Source organism: Haliotis asinina, chromosome 9, assembly GCF_037392515.1.
Source record: "Haliotis asinina isolate JCU_RB_2024 chromosome 9, JCU_Hal_asi_v2, whole genome shotgun sequence".
NCBI classification, from domain to species: domain Eukaryota; kingdom Metazoa; phylum Mollusca; class Gastropoda; order Lepetellida; family Haliotidae; genus Haliotis; species Haliotis asinina.
The window spans coordinates 5250293-5273663 of NC_090288.1; the positions used below are offsets into that span (position 1 = coordinate 5250293).

At 39.6% G+C, this 23371-nt stretch overlaps 1 protein-coding gene across 1 annotated transcript in view; it reads left to right on the forward strand.

Annotated features, from left to right (window-relative positions):
• The window catches only part of LOC137296179 (ribitol-5-phosphate xylosyltransferase 1-like), a 178616-nt gene that overhangs the window by 149665 nt on the left and 5580 nt on the right, over positions 1 to 23371 (forward strand). The gene's annotated exons all lie outside the window — the stretch shown is intronic.

The following is a 23371-nucleotide window of genomic DNA, read 5'->3' on the forward strand; positions in this document are numbered from 1 at the left end:
TCTTTGTAAATTTGTCATCCAAATTGAGCCCATTATCATTCATAACGGTGCTTTATCAACACTAACTGACAATTGGGGGAAGAAATGTACAGGAACATCAAATAGCATGGCCACTTATGAATTGAATCATGTGATGCCGTGTTGGAAGATGGTAATACGTTTGTAAGAACCTGATAAATTCTAATTTAAGAAAGCATCAGCTGAAAAAACGCTTCACAGACTGAAAGGCGGATTATCATCAAAGAAGTAGTTGATAAGGGAGTTTAATGATGGGGTTTCCATAACCCAGGAAGACTTTGGTGTGAGGAAGTATTATGCCACAGGGTAGGGTTGGTTTCATCAGCTTAATCGCTCCGTCAGTGACAGTGATAGGTGATGACTTAACATTCATCTCATCATGTACCAGAGATTGATAGCAGCATCCCAAGGCATCAAGGCCTCGGGCGAATGTCAGCCATTGCTGTTTAGTTTAACACCGTTTCGTTGGTGAGGTTTATCATCTAAAGGCCAGGTTTATCACTTACCATTGATCACACAAAGGGCTCCAGTGGGGTGTGCATGTGACATAAAAAGCATATCTTCATCAACCTGATGGTCACACCGAGGTTCCAGTAGGCAGAGATGAAAGAAGCATGTCTTCACCAATCTGATGGTCACACCGAGGTTCCAGTAGGCAGAGATGGAAGAAATATCTCTTCACCTATCTGATGGTCACACCGAGGTTCCAGTAGGCAGAGATGAAAGAAGCATGTCTTCACCAATCTGATGGTCACACCGAGGTTCCAGTAGGCAGAGATGGAAGAAATATCTCTTCACCAATCTGATGGTCACACCGAGGTTCCAGTAGGCAGAGATGGAAGAAATATCTCTTCACCAATCTGATGGTCATATAGAGGTTCCAGTAGGCAGAGATGAAAGAAGCATGTCTTCACCAATCTGATGGTCACACCGAGGTTCCAGTAGGCAGAGATGAAAGAAGCATGTCTTCACCAATCTGATGGTCACACCGAGGTTCCAGTAGGCAGAGACGGAAGAAACATGTCTTCACCAATCTGATGGTCATATAGAGGTTCCAGTAGGCAGAGATGAAAGAAGCATGTCTTCACCAATCTGATGGTCACACCGAGGTTCCAGTAGGCAGATATGGAAGAAGCGTGTCTTCACCAATCCGATGGTCACACAGAGGTTCCAGTAGGCAGAGACGGAAGAAACATGTCTTCACCAATCTGATGGTCATATAGAGGTTCCAGTAGGCAGAGATGAAAGAAGCATGTCTTCACCAATCTGATGGTCACACCGAGGTTCCAGTAGGCAGATATGGAAGAAGCGTGTCTTCACCAATCCGATGGTCACACAGAGGTTCCAGTAGGCAGAGACGGAAGAAACATGTCTTCACCAATCTGATGGTCATATAGAGGTTCCAGTAGGCAGAGATGGAAGAAGCATGTCTTCACCAATCTGATGGTCACATAGAGGTTCCAGTAGGCAGAGATGGAAGAAACATCTCCTCACCAATCTGATGGTCACACCAATGTTATAGCCAAGTGTGAAGAGAAAGTCCATAAAAACGTAATATCTCCATATGGGTTCCATAAAGGAGAGAAGTAAGATGAAAGTCTAATTGACCAAATGATCACACAGGAGTTGAAGAGGTTCGGGGTGATTAGGAAATATAACTATCATGTCAGATCTTTGTTGGCTGTGAAGGTGGCTATGAGGAGATAAAGCTGGTATTTGAAGCAATTAGTCACACTGGGGATTTGCTGTGTAAGGTCAAGTTATGAACATACTGTTTGATTGATGATGATGACTTGTTCCCCATTGTAGGCCAAGTCATCAGTCTGTACTCTTTGTGCAACAACCATGATGATGTTTGTAAAGGCAAATTCTATATGCATGCACAGGGTGACCTGCACAGGTATGGATGTACCAACCAATGTTATCTCCACAGGCATGTTACAGATGCATCTCCCAATGTGTGATCACAACAGGCATGCACCAGGTTAACCTCTCAATGTGTGATCGCCACCGGCTTGTTACAGATGCACGTCACAATGTATGATCACCACAGGCATGTTTCAGATGCACCTCCCAATACGTTATCACCACAGGCATGCTACAATCAGGTGCATGTCTTAATGTGTGATCTCTTCAGGCATGCACAAGATGCACTTCCCAATGTATGATCACAACAGGCATGTTACAGGTGCACCACACAATGTGTGATTGCCACAGGTACAGATCCTCTAGCTAGCCAGTATCGACTTCCTGTAAGGAAAGCCTTGTGTGAAATTGATACTGTCTTTATTATATTAGTATAATCAGACCATTGCAGTTTAATGGATGAGTATTATGGTCTTTGAATGACTTTATTCAATTTAACAGGACTGTATTTTCGGCTGACGAGACAAGCATTTATAACGTTGGGTTAATTGGACGATCATTGTATCAGCTTATGATATTTCCATCTGATTTATTTTCATCTGAAACAAACACTGTCCAAATTAAGTTCCAAGATGAGTTTGCATCTGTTTTAACGATATTTATCAATTAAGGTTTGGGACTAAGATTGAAGTAATTGGAAACTTTTCAGCAGAGGAAGTAAGTGAATATAATAGATTGAAGTCATTCGATGTGTCTGTTCAGTACAGCTTCAATGAATTGACTATGAGGCAAATGCAAAATATTTTACAAATATGGGGCGATGAGATAGCCTAATGGTTAAATCATTTGCTCATGACAGTGAAGGCTGGGTTTGATTCCCCATTGTGTGAAGGCCATTTCTGAATGATTATGAATATACAGTAACAAATATCAAATATATGATTTTTTTTATCAATACTTTTTTTTAATCTCAAGAAATTAAAATAACAGCCATGGAATGTAATTGATTAAGTTGAAGCATTAAAACAATGTTTACCATGAAGTAAAAAGAGCAATACACTGGAAACAATGCCACGTACATGCCTGAAGGACCCTAGGCAAAAAAGTACAAGTGACACTTTTTTGTGGCTTGGATATATTCCATTTTGTCTATCTCACTGTGATAAACAACAAACTAGTTCCATATTAGCTCTCTCATTATAAAACAGGTGGACACAAATATTTGATTCTAGTGACTATGAGTATTGAATTGAATTTGTGAAAGGTTACAGTTCAGTTTACTGAATATGCGAGTGACTTGTAACAGTACAAGTGATAGTCCTACAAAACACTGCCTCTGTCTTCTGTCAGCATTTCAGGCTAGATTATGGCAGGCAGATCTTACGCTGCTATCCACTGGAGGGATTTACCTGGAACAGATCTGAGAAGAATTCCCCTTGCAAGCCAAGAGTCCAAATCACCAATTATGACATTCACTGCCAAGTCTATCATGGGAGATTGAAATTCATGACATTCTGCTTTTTATGTTGATAGAGAGTCAAGTTTGATGTGCTTCTAACTTGCTTGTGTTTAATGGTATGATCAGATATGGAATAAAACTGTATATTTCCAGCTCAAGTACTGTTCAGCATTTACAGGTATGTATATAAGTGTAATAGGAAAACATTACAATGAAAAATGCACATGATTCTGATCTATATTTAGTCATGCAATTCAGGGGATAGGAGTTTTGCTGATGTGACATTGTTGATGTGAAATTGTTCGTATCGACCAGGAAGCCTAATTTTGTTTTGGATTATTGCAGCTTTCCAACAGGGAAATATCAGTAAGTAAGTAGGTAAAAGAAATCAGACATATTTTCTCAGAAAGTCATCCGTCTTACTGATTCCATCAGTGGCGTCATGGATCTTGTCTGATTTATAGAATGGATGATATTAGCCTGATGAAAGGGTCAAGTAGATCGACACACAGGACATTGTGTCACTGCAGTTCTCAGAGCAGTTCCAGGATAAATTTTGGGGTCAATTCAATTCAGAGGTCTGTTATGTGTAGTGTCATAGAAACAACTAGAATGGGGATTTGGTGGCCACAATGGTACATAAACTGACATTGAGTTTTCATCTTAAAAGTTACCAAACTCATTTAGAGTCAGACAGACAGTACCCTAGTGGAAATGGTTGCCATTGTGTTCAAGGTCATTAATCCTGTTGCAGACGGCTATGATGTTGCTGTGACATTGCTAACTGTCTGTAAGGCTGTTAATCGTGTTGCTGACCACTGTGATATGGCAGTGTTATGGACAGTTCGTGTAGGTCTCATTCACTCAGAGGCCTTGGTCTTCTGTTTGGCTGTTCAAGGTCATGATGTTGCCAACCACTGTGATATGGCAGAGATATTGATAACTGGTGTAGAACTCATTTACTCACTGGTTTAACTTGTTCCTCTCCTCCATGGCAGAGCAATACAAGAACACAACAAGGCTATTAACAGTGTTATTGTTCTCAGAACAATCAAACCTTGTATGATAATTTGTATCAGTTCATCTCAAAATCTCTCCTGTCACAGAACACTTCTGATATACAGTTGGAATGAATCAAACTGGATAGGGTCCTGCTGTTACGTTTTCGCACATAGAAATTGAATCTCGTCACCCAAAATATTTTCTTAATTTGAAATCTTGGTTGTTACGTGATGACAGGGTATTTAAAGCATGGAGTCTGATTCCAGAAAGCAGTTTTAGTAATACAGTCTATGTTAAAGTATGGCTGCTAGCACTGAGCTCACTTCATGAAACAGGACCCAAGAGATAAAACAGTGACATCTTAAATTATTCTGCAGTGCCTTTCCTACTGAGGATTATGATTCATGAAACCACCCATTATGTGACATTAACATACCCTTTCTTTTGCTGGACTGTGTTCAACATTTAGTGCTGTACACCTTATCTTTAACACATAAAGTGTTGTATGATTTCAGCTGTCACAGGTGTGTCTACATGTAAAGATTCAGGTTAGAACGGGTCTTCAGGAACCTTGGCTTGTTTCCCATTCACCCACCATGTGAAGATCCAGGTTAGAACTGGTCTTCAGGAACCTTGGCTTGTTTCCCATTCACCCACCATTTGAAGATCCAGGTTAGGACTGGTCTTCAGCAACCCATGCTTGTCATAAAAGAGCACTGGTGTGATCTGGTCAGAATGGCATGCTTGGCTTATGTATGTAATTGTTCCTTTGCTCATTTGCTCATCATTGGATTATCTGGTCTGAACTTATTTATTATTTATAGACTGTTGTCATGTAGATGAAATTTGCTGGTTGAGGGATGAAACAAGGAAACAAACTAACTTCCTGATATTGTCACCAGGTAAATAACTGAGAACGTGTTCTAGTCTCATGTCATCTTTCTCATATCATTTTACATTGTATGTGCGAAGGTGTGATGGATATCTCAACCACATATATCAGATTATCTCTGGTCACTTATGTGTAAGGCTGTTTTCTGATGAATGTCCGAATCGATATCTTCTCGGTAAGAAGACTACAGCCTGCAAGCATGTATAACATGAATCAGATTAAAATAGTGGACTTGTTGAATCGAAGGACTGTGCACACAATATGATCTATATATCCTTGCAGTAAACATTATTTTCCCTGTCTTGGAAACAGAGACATTCTAGTTATGAATAAAATCCAATTAATAATTTGCAAGAAAGTTACATACAAGATAACAGAAAAGTGAAGAGGGTGGCAAAAACTAAGTACTCACTCACTCACAGATGCAGGATCTGCTAACAGAATAGTGAAGAGGGTGGCAAAAACTAAGTACTCACTCCATTCCCGAGAGAAGGATCAGCTAAGTGAGGAGGGATCACATGGCACATGTGCCTCAGACTCTCTTCCAAGGCCAACACAATCCTATTGTTCTTAACAACATCCCCATGTGTGTAATGTTGAATTTGTTTGAGCAATGACATGAATATTTACCACTTGTTATGGCTCAAGTTATTCAGTGGCTGCAGTCTCAAGTAGGTGAGATCCAATAATGGGTGCAGTTAAGCAGATGAATGATGCTCTCTACACTCGGGCCAGGGCTTTCACTCCCATGTCCTCCATTGATTCATAGATTTGCACCCAGCTACATGCCCTTGAGGCACCCGGACTTGTCTGCAGGATATTTCGGACAGACAAATTGTTTTAGGCACCTGCACGTTGATGGAATATGAAAATATTATTCATTAGACTAATGCTCCTGGAGTTATAATGCCAGCTGAAGCATTTTGGGTAATCAGGATGTTCGTCAGTTTGTATGTCATTGAGGTTGTTTTCCAGGTGCTATAATGTTAGCGAAGGTATTATGGGTAATCTGACGACCATTGCATCAGTATGTGAGAGTGGTCGTGCTCTCCAGGTGCTGTTATTCTCACTAAAGGATTATGGGTAATCTTGTCTGTGGGGGGTCAGATGTCAATGAGGACATGTTCTCCAGGTGCTGTGATACTTACTGAAGCATTGTGGGAAGTCTCTGTATCTGCGCTATTGTACCCTCCAGGTGCAATTAAGTCCCAGGTTGACCATAGATAATAACCATGTTCAGACTGCCCCAATAATAGTTTGAAAGGGTTACCTTGCTGGGAAAGATACCAGAGGTCTGTGTTGGATCTGATCGCCCACCTTTGAGCATTTAACATATCTGACTGTCACAGCTGGAGCCTGGCTGCTGCGAGTAGGCAGGCTGCTTATTATAGGTGCTTGTGTACTTAGTAACTCAAAGTTGCTGCAGTTCACCTCTTTAAACTGTAATATGTCAAAGTGTGTCCTTCTGTTGATAATGAACAATATTGCATGAAAATAAGTTCCAAGGCCTAGATTTTCCAAGATAGTTGAATGTGCCATATATGAGCATAAACATAAGAGAACTTTGAAAATCTAGGCCCATGTCTCTTCTCATTTGCCGCACTATGCCAACAACTGACATGACCAATAATCATTCATGTCACTCATTGAAATAACACTATCTGACCAAAACTGAGTTGTCAAAAATCACAAAGAAAGTCTTTGTCCAAAACAACACCAGTAGTAGATGTTGTGGTCAGCAGGCTGCCACCATTGTCTCATGCTTCCAGTATTTGTAGGACAAGGAGAGTGGTTCCAGTTCTGATCTGCCTGGTCCCACACCAAATGGCTACTGAGTCCTCTACAAAGTGGTCATGTTCCACAACACATCCTGTTTCAATGAGCCTGCAGGTCTTGTCAGGTTCAGGAGTGGTGGGGAGGCCAAGTGGTTAAAACATTTGCTTGTCACACTGAAGACACAGGTTCGAGTCCCAACATTTGTACAGTATATAAGGTCTGTTCCACCGTGATATTTCTTGAATATTGCTGAAAAGAGCAAAAAACCAAAGTCGATGATCATGTCATGTCAGACCAGGGTTGCAAATGCATGTCCTCCGTCTGAGGAAGTTTATGCACCCAGCAGAAATATTAATACATTTCTGAGTTCAGTGGCAGCCATTGACTGATAGTGTCATGTCAAGACAACTATGTCTTCCTTCTGTGTGGCAGTATGGTGTCTGGTACCTTCATGTCACTAGGTAGCGGCTCCAAACGTCTGGTATCGATTCCAGACCCTGCTGATCACACTTTGACTGACACGTCAGACATGACAGTGTGTTGATTCAGCGTCAAGCATGCCTGTGCATCTGCCTAATTCTTTGGTAATCAAACGATGTCTTTGATGTTAAGTGTGATCAGCGGTTGTGGTCCTCTGTGTCAAATATTGTTCTTCTCTCTGATAATGATCTGCCATTATTCTCTCCAGATACATCAAGACAGTTTTTCAAGCTGTCTGCACTTCGTTCCCATAGCTGCATGCCTGTCCATCCATCGTGCATGTGTACCTACGTGTTTTAGTCATAATTTGTTGGTGGATTTACATAAAAGTAGCCTTACGTTTACGTTAATCACTTGAGTATTACAGTCACAATTGTGTGACGTCCTCTAGTTTTTAATTTTGTGTTGAATGACAAGGGATTACAGAGTGTGTTGGATGACAAGGGATTACAGAGTCATACCTCCCACATATGCTTGGGAACCATTAAGCTTGCCATTATGGTTGTGTCATAGCCTTCCGTAGCCCTAACCCTACCCCCACACATACTTGCCACCCACCTTTTCATTACCATTGTGTCATTCCACTCTGCAGCTTAGTATCACCACCACTATCACCATCCCCGCCCTCACCACATACCTATGCTACCCCACGTTACAATTGCTGTTGTCATCCTCGTACATGCACCATGCCTTCACTCATGCCACCATAAATCTGGAATATTGCTGAGTGCAGTGTAAAACTAAACTCACTCACTCACCCACTCTCTCAAACAGACAAAGAGTAAGAGACAAAAGAGATGAAAAGTAGAAAGACAAAACCTCAATCCATGTGATCCAGTGGTTTGTAGAGATATTTCAGTGCAGAGTCTGTTCTACCACCACCCCAACAACCATACCCTAGACTAATCTCATAACCACACACATCTACCACAACCCTGTGTTCCACTCATCATACCACCTTACCAATCTTACAACTCCCAGACAGGTTCATGAGTAACATAAAGCACTTAGTTACAAAAAGATACTGTTGCCAGGATCACCAAGTCCATCAGAAATTGCCGAACTTAAATCCTGATCAGCCCCATTAATCTGCTTCTTCCTGTTCTAGCCCCAGGCAAGGCCCACCACTAGCTCCGAGCCAAGTCTAGCTGCAAATTAGGAGAATCTTGTTAGCATGGGGTCAGGCTGGACGTCCAGAGTGTATCAATAATATCACATTAGTCAGGAAGAAAAATGAGATATGAATTGTCTGCTACGGAGTGTCCGTGAGGGGTATGGGTGAAGATCAGGCTGATATTTAATGAACTGCTTACCTCAATTTTAGCAAGCATTGAATTGGGCAGGCCTCAAGATTATGGGGTTCATTATGAAGACATGATTTGAGAAGGGTCAGGAAATTAAAGGGGAAAGTGGAACTGCAAGATTATTGCATCTGGATGGAAGAAATCACTGGTGCAATTTGTGGGAGGCTTGAAACCGCTGGCTAGTTACAATTGCTGTTGAGAAAGAATAAATAGAAGTGATTTTCTTGTCGACACTGTGGGAGTGAAAATTCTAAATTTTGTTGTGTTAATTGATTATAGTTCTGAGTAAATGATTAAACAGACAGATTTTTTCTCTGGTCTCTTAAACCATTTGTGAAAATGCCCATACAGGTTTCTTTTTTCCCATAATGGCACTCAGAAAAAGGAATCCTTTCGTTGGCATAGATTGAATGGTTTCATCTCGTCCTGAAGGTTTAATTGGCTAACACTAGTTATTGTTGAAAACAGATTACGCTTTTCATAACAAAGATTCACTGTGGATCCATGGGCTAGAACTCATTGGCAGAATTTTTCTCATTGTAGCTTTCGTATGTGATTCTATTACAGGGGCATTAGATTGCAGTTCCTCAATAGCTGGGGTTCATCAGTTGCAAACTTGATATGATGAATCTGGGCTGGTCATTGTTCCGGAAGTGAGGCATGTATTCATCTTCCATGTTACTGGTTACAGGTACCTCTTTAGTAGTTGTTGGGAAGGTACTACTGCAGCTCAACTGGTTACGCATGAGTAGACTCACACCATGCTATTGAAGTCTTAAAAGTTTGTCCATGGATATCAAGTTGATATGTTTTGTGGGTTTACCAAAATTTGTTACTGATGCGTTGAATGTCAATCATTCAAAATGGTAACCATGTTTGGTACCTAGTAAAACCGAACTATACTGTGTTGTTTTCAATGGTAGAAACCAAACTGGTTTAATTTTTATGAAAGTAATAAAAAATGAATTTGATAATTTACTTCACAGGTTTATATCCTGAACACATAGGATTAAAAAAAATTCCCATTAAACTTCAGACATTTTTTAAGAATCAGGTCTTAAAATGGTAGTCTATCAAAAATAATATAGTCCAATATTGAGATATTTCTATTGCAGATTTTAATAAAGTTGTTTAAAATAAACTCAGTTTGGAACAGCTGATTGTTATGGTTGCATGTTTTTAATGTACAGAGCTATCTGACAAGTCTCTGTGAAAGCAGCTCACGATTGTGTAAACATTCGGTTGATGTATTGTTACAATTTGACTAGGAGCTGTCAGATGATCTTTATGACCTATGTATCCATGTCAACTCAACTTTATTTCAGACCCGTGAAGGTCCCGGGGTAGAATAGGCCTTCAGCAACCCATGCTTGCCATAAAAGGTGACTATGCTTGTCGTAAGAGGCGACTAATGGGATCGGGTGGTCAGACTAGCTGACTTGGTTGACACATGTCATCGGTTCCCCATTGCGCAGATCGATGCTCATGTTGTTGATCACTGGATTGTCTGGTCCAGACTCGATTATTTACAGACCATCGCCATATAGCTGGAATATAGCTAAGTGTGACGTAAAACTTTATTTCAAGGCATCAGTGGGAGTAATCAGACTGTGGCTGCTATAAATAGTGGTGAACTGCACTGCTGATATCTTCACTGATGTTTTCGATGACGTTAATGAAAACAATATTTATTAAAAATTATGTTTATGATTTTATGATTTTATTAAAGATTAACACCAGAAGCCAAGACAATCTTACAATCTTACCTCTTTATGATGCTTATGACTGGTAATAGATACGGATGATATCAATCTTTGAATTCTCTCAAGTTTGATTAATTTTAGCAATATGTCAAGTGGATAAGAATTCAGTCTTGTCTTAAATAACAAAACAACAAAGTCTTCTTTCAAACTCCATGTAGCCATACGTCGTGGACCATTATGAGATGGAAGGATATAGGTAGCAAACAATGCATTAAATCAAATGTTTGTAACAGAGACATATTTCGTGCTAATATGTCAGAGAACCGTTCTGACATTAATTTGTTGAAACATTATCTTTTCAATACATTGTAAATCTGGTTTTATCAATTGGCATCCCTGACTGGCAAATGTCATCCGGCCTTCCCTTGCATCAAGTTTCTCAGAATATTGATTGCCCATCCCTGACAGGCTCCAATGTCACTGTGTGAGGATGATCTGTGCATTCTGTGATAAACCTGGGCGTTTTATTATCACTGGGTAATAAAATATGTATTGCATTTGAAAGTTTGACTAGCCAGAAGGTAGTTCTGTGATATGTCTTAATAATTCAGTGAAGCGCAATGTGATAATGTGAATACAAGATTGTCTTCGAGTGCTATATGATAATAAGAATATATGTTTGTCTTTAAGTGTTATTTGATTATAAGGCCAAAATTAGTAATATGTTTCTCTAAGTTTGATTAAAATCAAAATGATATGACATAAATATAGATCTTTTGAAAAACTAGTCTTGATTCACAGCCAGTGACCAGAGCATAAGCTATGTTTGTATGTGTATTTGGTGGAAAGCTGGTTTCAGTTACCTCCCCTTGGTTAGAAGCAGGGGCCTAGATTTTCTAAGGTCTTAAGCAGTAAGATAAGTGCCAAACATTAACATTAACTTATGACCATCTTAGCGCTAAGAGACCTGTGAAAATCAAGACCCAGACACTTATTGTTTGAAAATGATGCACACAGGATGAGAGGCCTGTTGTGTCGAGGAGCTGAGTGCGACATGCTGATATTGTATTATTCACATTGTGCAAAACAAGTTTGAGAGTCTGACAGTTTATGACAGTTGTTTGAAAGTTATTCAGCATATATTTGACAAGGCACTCATGTCAGTGTCATTCAGGACAACTAAATCAAGGAATATATTTTAAGTAGATACCAAAGTCAAGGTCATTCAACAAGCTTTTTGTGAATCATTCATCAATTAATTTTTTATTAAATTGATACAGTTCATTCATTGCGCTGTGATCCGGGGTTGAAAAGGCCTTCAGCAGCCCATGCTTGCCACAAAAAGCGACTATGCTTGTCATGAAAGGTGACGAACGGAATCGGGTGGTCAGGTTCGCTGACTTGGTTAACACATGTCATTGCACATGTTCTCAATTGCAGTTGATCACTGGATTGTCTGGTCCAGATTTGATTATTAAAACTAATCTCACTCACTCACTCATGACACTGAGGTGATGCTTTGTTAATCAGATTACCTTGTTCTACCCATGTTCTAGTCGTCCACATTTAGCTTACTGTTCCTGTTTTTTTTAACAATATCAAAACCTTAACCTGGTAAAAGACATGACAGACACCAAGGCCTTGGTCAGATATCCACAGCTGGGACATTCATGTACATCTGGTCAGTTAATCAATAGTGTAGGTTATTTAACATTCCGTTACTTGCTTTATGTATCAAAATGCTTATGAAACTGAATATCTCGGGACAATAGTCTTCTCCTGTGATTGCCTAAAGGCATGAGATGGGTTTGGCACTGTTTAAGCTATATTCCTATATCGGGTGGCACCTAACTGTGGGAGGATTATATTGCTTAGAGTGGTACACACCCTGAACATTTACTACAGTGGTGTAGTGCAGTGGTAAGGTGTCTGCCTATCACACAGAAGGCCTGGGTTCCATCCTTGGTGGAGGCATGTAAGATCAGGTTACGAGGTGGTATATCTTTGCCCTCACCTCCAGGTTATTAGGGCCCCAAAACAATGGGAAAGGCATGGGAGCATCCTATTGTATAAAAATATTCTAGCACATCAGATGTCATTATTACCAGTGGGGTTGTGTGTGGTTTAGTGATACCATTTCAAAAAGTAAGTAAGACACCAAGAATAACATTTAGTATGAACTGTAAACACGCTTTCTGGAAAATAGCATCTGGAAACTGACCTCCAGATACAGACTAGCTGACTTGGTTGACACATGTCATCGGTTCCCAATTGCGCAGATTGATGCTCATGTTGTTGATCACTGGATTGTCTGGTCCAGACTCGATTATTTACAGACCGTCGCCATATAGCTGGAATATTGCTAAGTGTGACGTAAAACTAAACTCACTCACTCTTGTATGTTTTGTTTACGTGAGTGAATTTAGATTTACGCCGCACTGAGCACTATTCCAGCTATATGGTGGCTGACTGTAAATAATCAAGTCTGGACCAGACAATCCAGTGATCAACATGAGCATCAATCCGTGCATTTGGGAACAGATGACATGTGTCAACCATGTCAGCGAGCCTGAGCACCCGATCCTGTTAGTTGCCTCTTAAAACAAGCATAGTCGCCTTTAATGGCAAGCATGGGTTGCTGAAGGCCTATTCTACCCCGGGACCTTCAGGGGTCTTTGTTTACTTCAGAGAATAGGACTGCTGATAACATCTTTAATAGTAAGCAATGAAATTGCATGAAAATAAAGACATGGCCTTTAACTTGAAGGTCTCTTTGTTGCTGACAGTCTGTTTAAACATTAGTCCAAATAACAATGATTTGCTTCTAAATTGCTCTTGTGCAAAAGAATCCCCAGTTACTACTGTTGTGTGGTAGGAATACATTGTTTGGTTTTCACATTCCAAATAAGTAACATATGCTCACAAGGCTGAAAACAATAACTGACATCCATACATTGATAAGAATCGCATTCTTAAGGGACTGCCATTATGATATGGATATCAGGATGGGGATATGGTGTTATCTGTCCCAGACTTGCAGACAGAATAATACCATTGTCATGGATTTGACCATTAACAGATTTGTTTTGGCACTGACCGACTTGAATCACCAGATAAGTCTGGTTCAATGGCCTCAGCACATCCCAAAGTCCTACCCAAGATAAGGAATCTGGCTGTGTGTATGGTCTGCAGTTCAAACAGTTCATCTGTTTCAGTCATCGTATTCTGGTTACAATGGTCCAACATCTGCTGTACTGTAAGGATGTCTTCAGTATTTTCTGTGTTTCAGAATATTATCTTCCAACCACCTTGAATCTTCAGTCTCAGTTAGCATAATATAAACATTTTTTTACTAGATTTTCTCCACGCCAAAAATCAAGGTTTGATTCCCCATATGGGTACAATCTGTGAAACCCATTTCTGTTGTCTAGCAATATTCTGTTGCTAGAATATAGATAAAAGTGGCCTAAAACTATATTCACTAATCACTCACTCATTAACTGACTTACTCCAAAGCAAATCTTCAAGTCAGAAAATAATTTTCTTCGTCCAGAGATATGGCATAAAACCATACTGACTCACTCCCATGTCAGCTTGATTACTTTTCATCCTATGTAAAAATAATATGTTCCTTTGCCAAGCAATTTAGATCTACATCATACATTGTCTTAAAGACTATTAGTGACTTAGTGAAACATGTTATATATTTATTAATTGATTGTGTTTTCTTGCTCACCTGCTCTATTTCTGGTTGAGGATGGAGATGAGACAGTCTACTGGTTGGATGTTGTTTAGTGCCCCACTCACCATAATTCACCAGCTCACCAGCTATATGGCATTGGCCTGTAAATAACGACAATCCAGACAATGTGGTGGCCTGTAAATAACGACAATCCAGACAATGTGGTGGCCTGTAAATAACGACAATCCAGACAATGTGGTGGCCTGTAAATAACGACAATCCAGACAATGTGGTGGCCTGTAAATAACGACAATCCAGACAATGTGGTGGCCTGTAAATAACGACAATCCAGACAATGTGGTGGCCAGCATCATGAAGATCATTCCAATCAATTTTGATGCGATACAATTTGTTTTTCATGCATAGAGTTATAATTGTGTTGTAAGGGAGTGATAATTGTAATATCCTCCAGGAATGGGCTTCAACATTGCACTCGGTCTGGAATCAAGGGCCTTTGTCATACGAGCAAGCGCTTTAGCCACTAGGCTACCCAAACACCACATATCCTGAACTTGTCAAATATAACACCAGCAAAATATATAGGTAGTGACGAAGCCATACATGTATGTAAAATTCAATTCCGGCATCTGCATCAATATCTGCTGTATACACGCACATGTTGATAGCATCACTTCAGATGTGCCCATTGAGGACGAGTCATGGGACTGTACCATCAGTCTGTATGCCTCCTAACATCAGAGATTGTCGGTGATGACCTGGACCTCCTTTCCCAAAGCACTAATGTGATCGTTAGTCACTAAGGTAACCTTAGTGCAATGTTAAAGAAAGGTGGTTAAGGTTAACCTTACTAAAGGTTGCTTCATGAAAGGAGCCCCAGACCACAGTGTCACCATGGTGTGACTTTAGCATCTTGCAATCCAACTTTCAGTAGATTGTTTTTATTGTTCAGTGGACTGAAATGTTTTGACAGCATACCTTTTCCAATTAAATATCAAACTAATACTGTAACCAAATCATTTTTTCACATGTAATACTGCTCCACACCACAATATCATTATCGTCATAGTGACCATAGTCTACAATTGTTGCCCTGCAGTTTTGCTCATGGCATCTTTAGAACATTTTGTGCCATCTGTGGATCAGTGGCAAGAAACGTTCATTAATCTGTAATCATGGTGGAACACCATTGGACCACCATCAATTCACTGGTGTCGAGTAGCCCACCCCGATCCTAGCCACCATTGGTGAGTTGTTAGGGCCACAACCTTCACAGGTTGCCTTCATTTCAGTGGCAGCATGGAGCCAGTACTAAGCTGTAGAGTTGAAATTGGTGTGAATGTTACTCAGAAATATCGCTGCAAGGTTTCTCATGCAGTATTAAGTGTTATTCACTCTTTGTAATTTTGCAGTATACTTTTAGATTGTTGGTAATCCATAAGTATAAACCGTAGTATATTTCTTAAATGAACATAGTCAGTGTTATTGTTAGATTGTTGAGCTGTTTTTTAGAAAGAAGAGTGGAACTGATGTTTCTCTGACCCACTCAGGGCATCAGTGTCACTTAAAATACTATTATCATTTTACCATTCTCCAAACTTGTCAAATTTAGAAATTAAAGGTTTGAAATCAGAAGATAAAGGAATCAGTGTCAGTATGCATTCCTCTTCATCCAGTTCTATGACAGGCATTCAGCTCACTGAGCTGAATTAATTGTCCATGGATGCTATGTCGTCTTGGAGCTGTGTCTAGACCAGCCATCCTACATGTTGTTCCCCAGGACCAGGAGAGCATACTGTAGCTGCCCGACTTCCATTATATCATATTATGTTGCCTCAAGCAATTTACTTGGTGGAGAATGCTACAAATTAGGCGCTGATGAAACACAGACTATCTGATTACTTCTTGAATACTGACGCAATGGAGTCTAATTCCAACATGGCATCTCGCAACAGATCAGACTTGCAAATTGGTCTCATTGAGAGGTTAGTGGCGGCCTGCAAATGAGACATTATTTCAGGTCCAGATTGAAGATCTGTCAATGGGGACATGGTGCCTGGTACGAAGAGAATGTGACTACAACTAGGAGCTTGTCATCAATTGTCCCTCTTAGACAGAGCATAGTGTACCTTTAACTCAGTCACTCTAAGTTATTGCACAGATTCAGAAGAGCAGTGGAGAGGTGAAAATTATGTATTGAATCTCGTCACGATTCCTTCAGGAAGTCCAGTGCTCATCCAGCTTAGATTCAAGACTTCAGTGGTTGTTCCCAACTTTTTGAATTGCCTACTTCCTGCACTGGCATTGTTTTTTGCCAGTAAACAGTTTCAAATTGCGGTTGGATCATTTCAGCTGAGCCGCTGTATAGAAAGTTCCTGTGAAAACAGCCCCATCCCCGCCATCTGTTCCCGATGCTCTATACTTAGCCCATGTCCCCAGGGGCCCTGTGATTTGATTATGTGCAGGTATTAAGGGCTCAGACAGCCCTTCATGTTCATCCCAGTGGTGATGCCTCCATTACCGTAGTGCCAGTAGCATTGAGAGCAGGGTCATCTTGAACGGTACAAAACATGCTGGAATCCATCAGGAGGACTCGATAGGGCATTGTCAAATTACTGACCCAGAATGGATGTTGAATTCTGTCTATGTCTGCCTTTGTTTGGAGAATCTTGGGCTGCACATGGATGTGGATGTATTCAGTCTGACCTTCTGTATACTTCAGGAAATGGTGCTGCAGTGAAAGGGATCAGCTGTCTGATGTTTAACTGGTTGTTGTGGCAGTTATGACTTACAATTGTGTTATGTTCTTGGTTTACAAAGGCAGTTTATCAATTGAACACTGTGCTAAAACGCCTCCTTCTGTTTTGTGTCAGTGGGGTAGCTTACTGGGTAAAGTGTTTGCTTGTCATGATGAAGTCCCAGGTTTGATTTCCAACATGGCTACAATTTGTGAAGCCCATTTCTGGTGTCTCCTGCTGTGACATTGCTAGAATATTGCTGTAAGTGGCATAAAACTACAGTACTCTTTATGATGCAAGAGAGTAGAAGGCCGGATCTATCCCTGGTTGCAGCAAACCAAGAGATGCTTGTTGTTTCTCTGCTTCTTTTTGAACTTTTAGACATTGAGTCCGTATGTGTTATCTAAGATTGGTACTGCTCGGTTGTGAAGCTGTTACATTTCAGTGGGCAATAATGGAATTGGCATTTATCCAGACTAGTGCAAGCAGCCATGATCACATACATGTGCTCATTAATTGCTAGTAATCTTGCATACTATAGAGTAGTGTAGGCATTGAATTACTCCCCATTTCAGCTCATCTCACCTCTTTTATGTAGGTTTGTTTCGTTCGAAACTTATAACAGAACAAGTGACCTGCCATAATCAGTTTGATTCGAACCGAGATGAAAAGCCTTGGCATTGAGTATGTTGTTCAATAACCTTTATGGATGGCCATCTGTACACTCGTTATCACACCAAGTGTTCACTGTACATGTACAGTTCTCACCATTCAGTCGCAGGTTTCAAACAAGAAAGTCAGTATCTATTATCAGCTCAACTTCTCAGACGTGCTGACAGCGTTACTGTTCTTTGAAGTCAAACGAGGTATCCCGATACTGCCATCCTGTAGACATCATGAAAGTCAAAAGAGGATCCCATTTTCTTGCAAACCCAAGTCATAGGTTAGAAACTCCAGGACTTGCAAATAGAAAGTCTCATTCTGTTTAGCGAAATTAGCCTACACCCTGTTAATCGAGAAACTCCCACCTTCATGATGACTGCCTGCAAACATCAATGTGAATAGAAAGATGTTGCTCCATAATTCATGATTCGCTGATCCAGATGATTTTGTTGCAGTGTCTAGATTAATGCTGTGTCAGAGTTGTAAGTGAAAGTAGTCGTAAAGAAAATATTATGTATGTGTGCCTTTCTACAGTATTAGCTAATTCAAGTAACCCTGATTGATTCTGGTCAGGCAAATTGGGTCAGTGATCCCTTTTACATAGCCAGTGACCAGCATTCAGCCTGTCCCCTGTAAACCTAATTGGGTTACCAGGAATATTATTAACTCAATGTCACCTTAGTCTTTGAGGTTAAGAATTCATGGATGTTTGTCCATCCTCAGACACACACTACTCATCATGCTGGTAAATGACACACAGTTTTCATTGGTTGCAGTGATGGAGCATTAGGGTATGGTCAGTAATGAGGAAGTGCTCGGTCAATCAACATTACAGAAGCCTGACTGGCTACCATCAAGTTAAAAGGTTCACAAAAAATGGGCCTGATGAGCTTATATCCAATATCCATTTGTATCCTCCAGCTTGTGCAGCCTTGACTAGTCTTCACATGTTATGTTTTTGGCCAATGCTAAGATAATAGGTCTTTTCAGGTCATGTTCTAGGAAAATGTCATGGTTTGTAATCTCATTTGAAAAGGTCCTCTTGAAAAATGTTTTGAGTGTCTACCTTGAAAGCCACGAAAGTGTTTAGTTTACATGTTTTTCTTATTTTGTGAAAAATTAAAGTAATCAAGTTAAGCAGAAATAGTTGTCATGGATATGTATTGCTGTGGCATATCTAAACTAGATTTGCCAAAGACTTTCAGGAATTCAGGCCAAACATAATTAATTTTTTGTTGGTTGAGACTTCCAACTAAAATGTGTTGCATGTTGAATTTAAATAGTTATGAACTAAGCATAATACTCCAGTTTCACAATAAAAACACTTTACAGTTGAAAGTTTTGATAAAAGCTTTGAATTTTAGAGTACCATGTCTATGGGAACCTTGTCATTTCTGTCTTTGTTCTTAATACTCTTTTGTTTTTCACCAGGCCTGAGAATAGTCCTGATGAGATTATAACAAGCATTAGGAATATGTTATTTTTGTTCTACTGAATTAAATATATACCTTGGATCTCAAACATTTATCTCAAGGTCTTTGTCTTTGTAACAGCAGGGATTCTCTGATGAAATTGTTTTTAAATGACAGTTTGTCAAGTCAGAATTAAAAAAACTTAACAACTGGGGATTACTTAACTGAAAAAAAAAGATCAAGAAATAAGAATAGGTTTAATGTTTATACCAGGTTTTACAGGGTGCTTTTTATATATGTAATGCCAAGTGCAGCACGCTTTCAAATAAGCATACCCAGAATCGAAATAACATTGAAAGCTAAATCTGAATGTAAGCTGCGAAACTGTTCCTTTGAGTTCGTACCAGAAGTTCTTGAAGTGGTTGCAGCAGAAAACTACATGATGATAAATAAGTTCAGTGGTGTATTTCACTATTTCACTATGTTCAAGTTTGTTTTGTGGGAATGTATCAGTAACTATAAATTTTTTGAAAGTTTAGTAAAATCCTGCTATATAATGTTAATATCAGAGGTACTCTAAGATTATGCAAACTTTAAAAAAAACCCAAAACAAACACTATTTTTGAACAGAACAACAATTTAATTCTCAATCTGACTGCCGGGGGCACTTAGTTTGGAATCCTTGATAAGTCTGTGAAAAATGATGATAATCATAAATCAGTCCTTGCTTAAGGATTGTTCTTCATATGTAATGATAATCTAGGCCTTTGAGTGCCATATATTGCTGTCTTCATATATTGATGATGTAGGTCTTTGCCTGCTTTTGAGACAAATATTTCATGCCTTAAAATGCAGCAATTTAAAGTAGAGGTTGTCATATGCACGAGGTAGATCTCACATATTTCTCTTTATCGAATGACATCTTTCAGAGATGACCTTGCTTTAACCATGAATTTCAGAATCCTAGGTACTGTTCAGAAGAACCTTGTAATCTGACCTTTGCGTATGTGTTAGGGTCGGTTATGGAGTGGTGGGGTTACACTTGTCATGCCGAAGACCTGGGTTCGATTCCCCACATGGGTACAATGTGTGGAATCGATTACTGTGCCCACTACCATGATATCGCTGGAATAGTGCTAGAACTGGCGTAAAACTGAACTCACTAACTGCACCCAAATTTTTCAAATGACTGTTCTTTAAATTCGTTTTAATAGTATTCTAGAGTAGATATTTTTAGCAGTGAGTGAGTTTAGTTTTACGCCGCACTCAGCAATATTACAGCTATATGGCGGCGGTCTGTAAATAATCGAGTCTGGACCAGACAATCCAGTGATCAACAACATGAGCATCAATCTGCGCAATTGGGAACCGATGACACGCGTCAACCAAGTCAGCGAGCCTGACCACCCGATCCCGTTAGTCACCTCTTACGACAAGCTGAGTTGCCTTTTATGGCAAGCATGGGTTGCTGAAGGCCTATTCTACCCCGGGACCTTCACGGGTAATAACACCCAGAAAACCGCTAGACAGAAAATTATTCGTATTATTCATGTGCAGCAATCTGGTGAGACTCTTGCTCTCGGTGAAGCAGCTGGACATGAAACGAATAGGACTACGTTATGCTTTTAAGGTCTTCTTTGATAAATGAAATGGGGTATGCACCCCTGGAACATACTGGGTCCCTAAGTATCATATGGGATTAATTTGGAAAAAGAATGTTGCAAAGTTTTCTCATCGACACTTTGCCATTAGGTGTAAATTGGATGATCCAAGATGGCGATAGTTGATGGACAACTCCCCATGATGACTTAGACGTCAGGGCTACTTGCGGAGGAGGAAGCGTTCTCTCCTTACCGTTTCTGATTAGTTTTTGGTAACTTGCAATATAAGGCAGACACAGTAATGTCATACATATCCTTGTTACAACATCACTCATACAATATTGGGAACGTTGATATAGCAGGGGCTGCCATAGACAGTGAGAACTATTAAAAACATTGCAGAGCTCCAGAAAATGGTGCCGACTGCTGATTTGTATGAAAAAAATTGACACCCCAATGGCTGGATAGTATGTGTCACAACAGAGTTAAGTTGAAGTGACCTACATTAATGTTTCAAGATATTTGAGCTTTGACACAAATAATATATGAATGGAGGATGCATACAAGGGGCTAAGTAACAGCAAATCGCTGTACGAGATTTTTACAATAGGGTGTTTGTATTGAGAATATTGATGTGTTAGGAAAGATATTTTGGGTTTATGTTCTTGACTTTTGGAATAGATAACACCTGGTGTCATGATTAACCAATTCACAAAAATAATAATAATATTGATGGAATCATACATCTGATATACTCTTACATAATTTCTTAATTTTTAACCAACAGGCGTGTTGCCAGGCTCCTTATGTGCATTAACTTATGTTGTCCAACAAACAGTACTTCCTTTAATTATAGTTTATAGTTTATGGTGTATGGAGTATGCTTGTAGTCCAAAACCAGATCGTATTTTTAACAGAATAGGATTTGAGGATCAGAGATATGTTTTCGATCCCACTTGATACACGGGCATCTGTCTGCAAGAAGACATCAGTGTCAGTTTAAGCTAGAGATCTATTTGAAGAAGAAACATCAGCGATAATATGATTTTACTTCAAACTTTAAAGAAGACCAACTTTCGATAAAACTTCTGTCCCTGCTGTCATGCTGACTAAATTCTCTGCAGCAAACAAAAAGCCAGCATTATTTAACATAGGAGAAATTTTCCTACTACTTTCCCCAAAGAGGTAATTCTGTACAGCCATTGCCTGTATTTTGAGACGGATGAATGACATGGCAGGAAAGGTGATACTGATAAACTTGTAAACTGCAGTCAAGTCTTTGATGGAACAACATTATCATGACATGGTCATTTGTGAGCTGTAATCAGACAAGCTGCTGATCTTGTGGAAAACCGTTTTCTAAGTGCCAGCAAGCTCAGTCAAGTACACTGAAGTGTTTCAACAAATCTCAGGATTTGAGCCAAGTTACATCACCATGGGTTAGTCATTCAGCTCATGAAGAATGTAGACAATCAACGTTTTTTAAAGCGGATTCAGAAAAAGCAATTTCTTTAAATTCTTTCAGACATGTGCAGCAAATCGCAGATTAATCTGACTTTGATAAGGTTTAGATGATTTCACAGCAAACTAATTTCTTGAAGGTGATTTTGAAAATATTTGTATGAATCTGTATTGATCAGTCGTCCACCAAGAAGCCGCCCCCCCGCCAGATTGCCACACTCCACGGATAATGGACGTGTATAGAGCTAATAACACTGGGGACCAAAATCAAATTGATGCCCACAAAATTTACGTCTTAGATCCTCTCAAATTCTCAAGGATCTGATTTCCAGTTTGAGCATGAGAAATGTGCATGTATATTGTATGCTGAGTGTGGATGGGGAGCCAGATAAATGTCGTTAAAAGAACACTTTTATAAAACTTCCTGCAGAGACTCCGACGAAGCATCAAAATTAGATTTAAGTCATAAAGTAGTCGCCGATTTACGAGAGGCTCTCGCTATGTGTTATATCCCTTTATAAAATTGTGGACAGTTTTAATTCTTCTTGCAGCATCCTGTAGTGAGCAGATTGTACTAAATAATCTTTATGTGTTTTCTTCAGACAATATTTGAAGATGTTATGCCTTGTTGTCACCGAGATAAATTCTTAAAGTGCAAGGGTGTGTCAGCCTCTGCTAAACACATGTTGAAGATGATGCGTCTTTTCAACATGGCTAGTAATCAATCAGCTCATCAATACAGAGTATACAAAAATCAAAGCTGCTGAGGCAAGATTTAAATCATTGATAAAAAAACTCTGTAAAATGTCAGAGTGAGGTTTTGAAATAATACAGTGAAAATTGATCAAATAACTGAATTAGCAAAATGTCAGTTGCCTCGTAAAAACTTTCAAAGTTAGTTATATAGCCCAGGTATGGTAATTTGTGGAAGTGTTTCATGAAACATAAGTATGTATTATGGGAGAACATGCATTGTTGCTATGCAACTTGTGAATGCGCCCTTGTAAATACGTACAGTACCCCGAGTGCTTTTGATTTTGTCTGGTCCTATATTGTGTTGCTATGCAACACGGCAACTCATCCTTGTCACAGCATAAATATCCCGTTCCCAGATTCCATCTTGTCTTACAGCACACAGTGTGGCTGTGGGAATGTTTGTACAAAGTTGATTCTATAATAAATGGTATGTCATATGACTGGCAGATTTTACACTCACATGCCGAAGTCAGGTTTTGAGATTTTATGGCACTTGAATCATAAGTATACCAGCTCTGTGTGAGGATGCTAGCTGACTCT